The 9,652-nt window shown below is 41.5% G+C and overlaps 1 protein-coding gene and 1 non-coding gene across 3 annotated transcripts in view; both read right to left on the reverse strand.

The window, feature by feature from the left end:
* elf1 (E74-like ETS transcription factor 1) overlaps positions 1-8,706 on the reverse strand; it is a 56,263-nt gene extending 47,557 nt beyond the window's left edge. For both annotated transcript variants that reach the window (XM_064350550.1, XM_064350549.1), the window contains exon 1: positions 8,102-8,706. The gene's annotated coding sequence lies outside the window, so the exon portion shown is untranslated. The remainder of the gene's footprint in view (positions 1-8,101) is intronic.
* Positions 8,707-9,073: 367 nt separating this feature from the next.
* Positions 9,074-9,145, reverse strand: trnae-uuc (transfer RNA glutamic acid (anticodon UUC)). Its single transcript has one exon. It is a non-coding gene; the product is annotated as a tRNA-Glu (tRNA).
* Positions 9,146-9,652: the final 507 nt, after the last annotated feature.

Here is a 9,652-nt window from a genome sequence, read left to right on the forward strand (position 1 = left end):
AAACTCGCACCACCAGCCGTGCTGGGAATAGGTCGTCTTTGTGTGATTTCTGTGGACTGTTATTTATGGTGTGTAATTTGTAGACAACTGTAGCCATGCCATGGATACAATGAAGCCAGCTACGAGTAATAAATGGTGTAGACAGATAACATACTTATGGCCCAATTAACCATTATCATTTAACATAAAAACGGATCTGTATTTTTAATGTGAAATAACATCATTTTAAAAATAAAGTGGCAATGGATGAACTTCCTACCACCTACCTGACTTAATTAGACTTGTGGAGCATAACGCTGAGCAAACAACTCTTGGTTTTAAGTCAACAGCACTAAGTGAATCAAAAAGTAAAGCACTTAACTCAATTTCAGTCCGGATTACATCAAATGGTCCCGGCCAATTAACATGGCCACGGGGGCGGTGGAAAGCAGTAGCCTACTACAGCTAGCATTGGATACAAGGAATAGGGCCTACTTAGCATGCATGAATAATTGATTAACATGATTAAAGTTCCCCGATTAATTTAAATAAAGCCCTAGTAATAATTACTAATATTCCCTGTGTGCTTCATGGCAAAATCTCACAAGGATTAAAAGTCTTGATCACAATGGGCCTAGGTTCTGCAGGTTTTTTAAATCAGGATATTGTGTATCTGAGACACTAAACATGTATCACAGTGTTCTGATAAATGCACCCCAAATACCAGTACAAAAAAAAACAAATGGCACAAAGTGTTCCACCCAAACACTTTACCTGAGTCCCCCCACCCCCCCACTCCCACCCCCTCAGAGGACACTAGGGCGCAGATCCAACTTGCATGAATGATTCGCTATTTTGGTTTTTCTCATATTTAAGTAGGCCAACTTTTTAAAAAACTTTTTATTTCACTTCTGGGACCATAAAACTCTAAATAATATAGGCCTACATATTGACAATGACAGAAAAATATATATTTTGTACAGCCTGTTGTACAGCCTGTTTGACCCTGGGAAGACTAGCTGTGCTTTAGGGCACAGCTAATGGGGATCCTAACAAATAAATAAATAAGTACAAATTATTTTTTATTCATTTTGAGGAAAGACAGTGTGCACGGGCTGCTGGGTAGTCGACTACCTCGTGTGGGTGCTGCTGTTCTAGTGCATAGATAAGCTCCATGGTCTGGTATCATATGCTCACTGCATCACTGGCTGTGACAAACAATTGGCCGAAGCATCACCCAGAGATAGAAGGGTCTCAGTCAGCCCCCACTGGCCAATTGGGTGCCTGCTAGTTTGCCTGTTGAGTTGCACGTGAAGTGTCTTCATCTGGCGTATTTCTGTGCGAACTGCGGTGTGATACAAATCGACAGCTGACGTCACATGCTTCTGACAAAAGTGAAAGTTTGTCTACTTGATCTGCAAATGGATGTTGAGATGGAGTTTGCCACAATTAGCATGGGCAAATTTGATGGGGGATTTGAAACTAGAGAAAGAAAGTCTCAAATAAAGACGCCGTCCAGGAGGCTGCCGGAACGTCTGGGCCTAGAAGGGTTACAAAATGTTGCCCTTGTAGACCCAGACGTGCCGGCAGCACTGATAAAGAGGTATGCAGGGGTGCAGCTGTGGAACTCCATGGCCGCAGACAGAACGGTGACTCACTGTTGAACAAACACATCTGCAGCACGTTTACCCGTTTGGGGTTCAACAGCCCCCGCATGGGACTGTTGTAAAGGGCCTCTGATGGGTGGGAATGGCAACACAAGCATTTAGGCATCGCTGTGGATGTCAATACTGCTCTGCTGTCAAGGAACTGTCAGAGAGCACCCGTTTAATGAGGAGCACTTGGGTGAAAATTAAGGAATGGAACAGTTGGAGTTTAATCAAAAGACTACACAATTAATTTTGTACCATTACATTTATTAAACAGCAGTCTTTAACAGTGAACATGACAGAGGCAGATCCTGTGTCATTTGTCATTAAACAAGGCAAGTGTTCTGCCTGTCTAGGACTGTGGGGGAGAGCTTAACATCTCTCCATGGCCCTCAATATTAGGCTGGTTAACACAAAGGCCAGCAATACTGCCCATCCGACCGATCCTCTCCAAGCACATTGGTTATACATGTGAGCAAATGTATTCACACACATTCCCCTATGCCATGCTGCAGGCAGAAGGCAGAGACACAAACTACATCTGAGTGATGGCGAACGTATGCAGGACTATGGCGTCAAAGTGAGAAAAAAATCTAAGGCTGCAAATTTAATATTGTGTGCTGGTCAGAAGTCTAGCCGCAGACTATTTCCAATGGAAAGTGATTATTTGTTTTAGTGTAAGTAGGTGGATGGAATTCAGTATTGCCTGTACTTTGAAAAGGTTAAAATGCAGGAATGCATAACAGACACTCGTGGATATCGCAACACACAAAAGCATAGCTATTGGCCAGAAACATTAAATCCCACATGGTTTTTAGCAAAGCTACTCACGCGCAGACAGAGCTGGGAGCAAAGTATGACATGAGATGTTATGTTTTGGTAGATTATTTCACAATCAGACATCTGCCTTCTGTTTCAGCCTAGAAACAAGTTGGAAGCAAAACCCTGAAAAACAAAGACCATTCAAGCTTAAACATACTTCTCTAAGGAAGACACAAATGCGCTGACTGTACTCTCCACACATGAACAGACTCCCTCTTGACACACATTCCAGCCTAGACAGACTGCGGACAACATCTGAGAATCAGTGACCCATATGGATGAACTGAGTGTCCTCAGTTGTACCACTCCCTCCACAAACACTCCAGTCTCTCGCACACATACTGTACGCAGACAGACAGGCACAGGCATATACAGGCATGCACACAGACACACACACGCACAAAGCTCCACAAATACACACTCCTTCCTCACACCGTGGACACTCCTTCACTTAAAACGCCACAAGGCCACTAGCCCCACAATTCAATGACAGACCCCTCTAATGTAGCAATGCTACCTACCTGCTGTACCAACAAAGCCTCATGTTATAAACAAAAAGGGACAGACATCAACCTATTTGAGCTTATGGAAAACAGTTAAGCCTCTACTGGGAAAGACAAACAGGCCAGACACGTTTCAAATCAAAAAGGAATGTGACTTGAAAAGGACAGCAGCTCTGTTCGCAGGGTTGAGAGAAGTCATCCCAAAGCATGCATTGAGCCTCTTACCATTGGAGAGAAGTGAGAGTGTTTTCATGAAATGGCAGAAGAACAAGAAGTAAAGGTCTCTAAGTCTTTACATAAACAAGTGAACTCAAGTCAACTGGGCCTGCCCTCAGGTTCTGTTGTCTCTTGCAGAAATGGACAAAGAGGGAATTCACGGTGATGTTGAAAAATTTCCATTATGGAGTTAATCGCCACAAACAATGCAATAACATCTTAATTATTCAAGATCAGGCCTTTAGCCTCTTAGTAGCATTGGGCAGTCTGGCTGTTGTAAAACTGAAGTGAAAATAAGATCACAATAAATATGTTACAAAATAGGGAAGTTACGCACATGACATGGCCTTCCCCTCTGCATCAGGCTGCATGGAATAATTAAAAATCATTGGTTTTTAGCACCCCATAACCAGCGAGGACTGAGTACCATTTATCAATTCTCCTCACTGATTACACAGTGTAATTATTATTATTATTATTATTAGTAGTAGTAGTAGTAGTAGTAGTATTGTAGCACTTTTACAAGTGCTCAAGGATGCTTTACAACAAAATCAAAGACAAGTTTTAAGAAGTACAAAATCAAAACAGGAATAATAATTTGTAGCTTATCTGTAGCTAGCTAGCTAATATCTATGTATGCTGTTCAACCAAGAAAAAAACAACAAACAAAAAAAACCCACACTCCAGTTCCAGGTGGATTTAGTAATGTTCATTTGACAAACATCATCTGGGACTCATACCAGCAAAAACGTTGATATCTGCATTTAATGACTGCCGTTATCCCGTAGCTTTAGTTTGTTGATAGTCTTTATGTTGGCATTGAGTTTTATTTTCTACTCTAACCAAACTTACATGCTTAATGTGAGAAACCTAAAGTATTAACACAGCACTACTGGTAACATTTATGATTGGAACTTTAACAAATTACTGCTGAAAGCCTAAATTAACTGCTAAAGTTGTGTGACTACCATGAACACTAGCCCAAGTACAGAATGTTCTTTTTCTGTACATGTTCGTGTTCTACTTATACTGCCTGCAGAATTTATATCTCCATATTGAAAAAGCCACAATTTAACGGGTACTTATTTTCTGGCTGTTCAATGGTATAAATTTAAATGGCATGCTTCAAAACAACAGGCCTGCACTCAGACAGAAATCACATCAGCATGCAGTCGTTGTATCGTTCAGCCTTGTGCTACAGACTCACACTTTCAAAACATCACATTGATAAGCTATAAACCTATGGTGCTTTACTGGATCACATAAGTGGTCCTGAACCAGTGTGGCCAGCTTGGGAGGATTCCCGCCCAATCGGGCTACTTTTTTATTTTATTGTGCGTGACAAATGGCTTTGACCGGGTTCACCATTTTCAACTCTGGCAACACCATCCTGAACACATTTCAGATTCTCAGATCCCTCACATGATCCATTGACCCTGTATCATTTGAAATGTTCCTACAGTATATATTTAGCTTGAAGCCTTTTGGCTGTACAGTGGAGATGTCAGATGTTGCTTTACACTGCCTTTGTAGCTAATCCAGCCCCCATCTCTCAGGGGCCAGATAAACTACAAAGATCTAGGCCCCAGTAGCCATGATCAGTGTAAGGCCACGAGGAAGAGAAGAACAGGCTCAAAGTTGATCTATCCCCTGCAAAAATCTTTGTGCCATGTTATAGGAGACAGACACACTTCCAACAGAGAAACAAGTTGGATCTCAGCCACCAGAGTTGTTAGCATCTTGTGTGTCTCTCAAGGCATCCCAGTGTCCGGAAATATTCTCCACTTGCACACCCACAGGGCAGGAAAATGATTCTGTAGAGCGTAGCTTTACAACCAGGTCACAGTTCTATTAATCTGTTGGACTAGGCTGGTCAAAAACAGCTGATATTGCATGTTAACCAATTTAGAGATGATGAGACCAATATGTTTTCACAATGGAATCAAACCAAGCCACACAACTCAAGCCTGAAGCAGAGGATACAAAGTCACATTTAGGGCACATACAATTTGAGTTTCCTCTTTGATAAAAAAAAAAAAGATGTCTGTGGTTATTAGAAAAGTATCAAAGTGACACTGCTGTTGAATATTGTATCAGGTTTGTGGGCAGAGTTTACTGCCAGTGTTGATACAAAGAGAATATAAAACTCACTGAGAGGATTTCTTTGTTATATACATATTACTTCATATAAGTTTCCTCAGCTCCCTGATGCATTCCAACAGAAAATTATTGACATACCGGTTTTTCTCCATTAAAAGTGTCAGAACAGGCCGGCTTTTTGTCCACAGTTCTTGGTGGTTCTATTTGAATCTGGCAACCCTATATGTGGTAGGCTAACTGTATGCTGCATGTCCACAGATCTGTCCCCCACAAAACTAATGCATCATCAGAATACATAGCCTAATGTCTTTCTGCCATTATTTTAATGCTCCCGTAGGAGTTTGCGTGGTCAAAATCAGCTGTTTTGGCTATGTAGACTACATAACAAAAACCAAGTTTCCCATGTCAAATACGTTCACACTATTTATACTTCCATAGTAAATATTTTGGCTATACTGGCAGCTCAAACACCATCAAAACACACACCACTTGTATGATCAATTTATTTTTGCAAATTCTGAATTATACTTTAGAAAACAGAATATACAAACATTTCTCCATACTTTCATTTTTTCCATACTTGTCCAAATGACCAAAACTAAAATTACATACTTTTCCGTACTGCTAGGAATTCCTATTTTACCTCCGAGGATAACTACTCGATATCTCCGTCCGCGTCAGAGTAGCATATGCAAACAATTGTTGCCAACTTGTGTCGGATACTGCAGTGCTCCTCCTCCACAATTTACCATAGCAACACTTCCTACTAGACAACAGATGGAAATCAAGAAAACAGCAAGCAGACACTCAGTTCTTTTGCTTCTCACAATGGACCGCCTCTGAGAAGCAGAACTGTCCTTGAAAAGCACTGGGTGGGATGTATAGTTTAAGAACCAACCCATATTTAAAAGGCTCCTTCATCAGGTTCCCCTGTACCCCTGTCAACCTAAATCTTTAAAAATGAAAATTTCCTCGCACCCAGCCAAGAGGAAACACCCAGCCCTGCACAACCAAAGCGAACGAGCCCTGTATCCTTACAGATGATAGCTGAATAAAGCAGCTTTCTGTGCAGCTCCGTTGTTCTCAGCTCAAATCACAGACTGGTTGTGATTCTTAAAGCTGCTGGACGCCGAGCAAAAGACTTAGCCTTTTGGGCATGCTAAAAATCAATGGTAATGAGACCATTAAGTAAAGAATTTGATACTGATAAAAGTACTTCAATCAGAAATGATTGTTTCTACATGGTGGTCTATGGCATACTCCTGTAAAATCCTTGGGCCATGGAGCCTTACTGGCAGGGGCTTCCCCGATTGACGTAGAGTACCAGGGGTTCCATTAGGTTGACTTGACAGCCAGCTGTGCATTAAGCCTGCCCCAACACACTATTAACTGATGCCTAATTCCTCCCATTTTCATTCCAGCATCTTAATCCCCACCCTCCATGAAAGGAAAGGGCAGTTAACTCAAGTCCCATTGTGCTGAAAAATCCCTCTGGCTAGAGGTTCAAAGGCAGAGCGGGGTCACCGCACATGGCTGTTTGAAGTTTAGTGAGAGGGAGGGAGGGTCTGAGGGAAAATGGGAGTATAGGGGAGAAGCATTAAGGGGGTTGCTGAAAGGAAGCATCACTACAGAACAGACTCCAGCGATCCACCAAATGTGTATATTTAGACCCTCTTTCAGGGGATAATTAGTTTCAGAAGACCGAAACGTCCAATTATGTGCAGGCCACAGGGATAGGAGGGTGGGCGGCAGGGGTGAGTCAGTGGAACCAGCTGATCCCCACTTCGGGCTGACCAGAGCTCTGGAGAAAGTGTCTCCCTGGGAAAGGGAGCAAAAACAGCAGCAATTAATTCTCTGAGCTGCGAAGTCGAACGGAACTTACTACAAATGGTGAGGGGGATTGCCGGGCTTGAATCTTCCACAAGTTCAGAATCCTAACCCGTGAATGTAAACGTCTGGCATTAACAACAGATGGGATAGAATTCACCAAGACAAACTTGGAGGAGCAATTTTACCGATATTGTCGTCTTAGGTTCCACAGTTCCCGGTCGTAACAGTGGTGGGAAATGCCCAGGCAGATAACACGGGTTTATAAAATAACATGCGTACCCGTTCGTTATTTGTCGAAAACATTAAGAGCTTCTGGAAGAATGGATTTACAATTCCGACTCATAAAAACTGAATTCCTACTAGAAATGACCGCTTAGGAATGCGTAGTAACGTTACACCGCACCTCGTTTTATGACACAGCCCAAACACTACGATAACTTGCAAGCAACAGCAACGCTAACAACAGCTCAGCAGTGACACTGAAATTCCACTCCTCCACCAAAAAAAAAGTAGCAACAGATCAAGAGGCAGTTAAGGGCTCCGTTATGTTTTGGGATAGGACGTTGGAGACAGTTCAGCATTTCACACCGTTATTGTTAATCATGCAAATATTGCCTTGTTTGATACAGAAAATAATTAATTGTTGAAGATAAATACATTCGAAATGAACCAATAACAGTGAAAGATAAAAAAATATATATTGACTGTAGCAAATGATGAATGACTACAGCAATAAAATTATCACATCCAGGGACATTTGTGGCAAGCTAGCTTTGGAATTCCAAACTTCACAACATGATTTGATAATTACAAAACAAGTTTTTACTAGGCTATAGATGCAACAATATAGCTAGATAGGTTGAGTAAAGGACGAGCAGAAAACTGTGACATATTTTTACACAGCAGGCACTCCAGATTTAGCTAGCAGAGATTTAGGATAATGAGAGAAAACATTTTTTACATTGCAACTCACAATGTCAGAACATCACGAGTCAGGCTTACCGTGAGGGAGTTTGCAAATGACGATTTCTGATGTTGCAACACTTAGACGTTTTAAGTTTACTATTGTGAAGTGGCTGAACTCGCTAGCTTCCCACGTTCAGTTCGCCAATTTACTAGCCATCTAGCACCAGTGCCACTGGCAAGTGGGTAGGAGTACGGCATACAGCGTCGATCCGTGTAACGTTGGTACTAAACGTTTATTCTATTAGTATTAGTATGAATTATTTCGTCTCCGCATTCGAATTCCTTTCCCAGTCCAACTTGTTACATTTCCTTCTTGAGTTGGGCCAGCTGTTTCACAGTTTAAATGCCAGTGAATGTGTGTGGGGATTTCCTATCAGCTATGAGTCTCAGACCAATTCTCTTTCGATTGGCTGGTGTAGGCGAGCCACATTTCCCCCCGAATACAGTCAGGGATTCTCGCTCTGCTCGGGACGCGCGTTACTCCAGCTGTTTTAGTTAGTTCTAAAGCTGAAACAATACAAAACCAAACACGCAATCGCTATCAACTTGGTAATAACACCACTAGAAATATTAATTAAGCAATAAGCCTACCTTCGAGCGAGCATAGTGTCAGTCGTGCATATACGTTTTTAAAATAGCCACAAACTTTGTGACAACCCCTATTGTTTTAGCTCGTTTGCCACTCTGTGCCCCGCCTAGTGACGAGAGAAACTGAGTACATCAGAGGCACAACAAGCTACGAGAAGTAACATTTTGCCTATGTACTATATAAAATCAGTTAATGGAGTCAGTTATGTTACTCAAATTATTACATAATGTAACAAAGTATATAGTTGGAAATAAATGTCAATAACAAGGTAGTGAATACAAAAAGAAAACCTAAAGCAGACAACACTTAGAATCATTAAATAAATAATAATAATACTGTTTCGACCGACTATTTGGAGCTTTATAAACATTTACCGTTTCCAATTCTCGAACAAAAGAATCTGAAAATAAAAGACTACTTTCCCATACCGGGAGTCGAACCCGGGCCGCCTGGGTGAAAACCAGGAATCCTAACCGCTAGACCATATGGGACTCTTTCAACAATGTATGCACAGAGCCCTAAAATTGATAATATCATTACTGAAATCCAGTTATACAATTCAACCTGTAATAAAAAAATAATAATTCGTAGCCAATTCCGAGGAAATCTGAGGGACATTTTTTCTTTAAAATTCCCTGGGTTTAACAACGCACAAACCGGTCTTTAGAATGTTTTGATACAGGACGGAGTGTGGCGCAGTGGGTAAGGAACTGCGCTTGTAACCGAAAGGTCGCAGTTTCGAATCCCGGGTAAGGACACTGCCGTTGTACCCTTGAGCAAGGTACTTAACCTGCATTGCTTCAGTATATATCCAGCTGTATAAATGGATATAATGTAAAGTGCTAAGTAAAAGTTGTGTAAGTCGCTCTGGATAAGAGCGTCTGCTAAATGCCTGTAATGTAATGTAATGTAATGTTTTTCATTATTCGTCGCCACCTTGTGGCCGACCTTAGTATTTCGGTATGTCGCGCTTGAGGAATGAGAACGAACAGCATGAC

The sequence above is a fragment of the Anguilla rostrata genome, chromosome 9, assembly GCF_018555375.3.
Source record: "Anguilla rostrata isolate EN2019 chromosome 9, ASM1855537v3, whole genome shotgun sequence".
NCBI classification, from domain to species: Eukaryota; Metazoa; Chordata; class Actinopteri; order Anguilliformes; family Anguillidae; genus Anguilla; species Anguilla rostrata.